Consider the following 955-nt stretch of genomic DNA (forward strand, 5'->3'; position numbering starts at 1 on the left):
AAGATAAGACAGTCAGGAGACCATGGTAGCAACTGAGCACTTGATGGGAGTCCAACACCAATGATGGGAGTCCACATGTTATTTGTCTTTCAATATTTAGGGTCTTCCTGGTCGAATACTCTCGTTTTTATCCAGTCCCTCTGTTTCAGGATTCCAGATAACGACATATTTTCTTGACGTCACAGTCTTCCCATTGCTCCCTTCTCCAATTCTGAGGATTCACCACTAGGTGCACCACATCCCTTTGCCTTGCGCAGCATAAATTGGGGGAAGGGCTCCCGCATATTCTAGAAAACAGGTTGTGCAGTGGCACTTGTAATTATGAATCTGTCTCACCCTCGCCTCTGAGCCCATCTTTTTCTGCCCACTTTTGGTTGAAATAAAGGGAGGAGGTTAAGAGAAGTACCTAGAAGCTGGTACACAGGGAACCCCCAATTCTGCATCCAGTTCAATGCTGTCCACCAAACCCCATCCCCACACACCTCCAGATCCAGGCTATTTTCCTGCTCCAACTTTCTCAAGCCGCTCCTCTAGAGATGCACCCTGCAGCCTGAAATCGCCGGACCTACCACGCAAACATGAGGCTTTGGCATCAACGAGGCGCCTGTGGGAAGGGAGAGCACCCAGAACGCAGGGCCCAACAGGCCCCTTTCCACAATCACGGCCCTGAGTAGCCATCGCCATCGCCCCAGCGCCCCCACCCCGGCCCCGCTCCGCCATTTCTCCCCAGCACCTCCCCTCAGCACTCTCCCAGCACAGACACCTCGACCACAGGTCCGGTCAACTTTAAAATCTTGATGGGTACCAGCGCGCGTGTCTTCTATAGAGCATACAAAAGGGAAGAATGTTGGGTATTCATTATCTTAGACGGCCCGAGCGTGTTCATGGAGAAATACAAGAAAAACTCTTTCTTTTTTCTGTTTCTTTGTTTCATTATTATTTTATTTTATTTTTT

The sequence above is a fragment of the Myotis lucifugus genome, unplaced genomic scaffold (assembly GCF_000147115.1).
Source record: "Myotis lucifugus unplaced genomic scaffold, Myoluc2.0 scaffold_13, whole genome shotgun sequence".
Lineage (NCBI taxonomy): Eukaryota > Metazoa > Chordata > Mammalia > Chiroptera > Vespertilionidae > Myotis > Myotis lucifugus.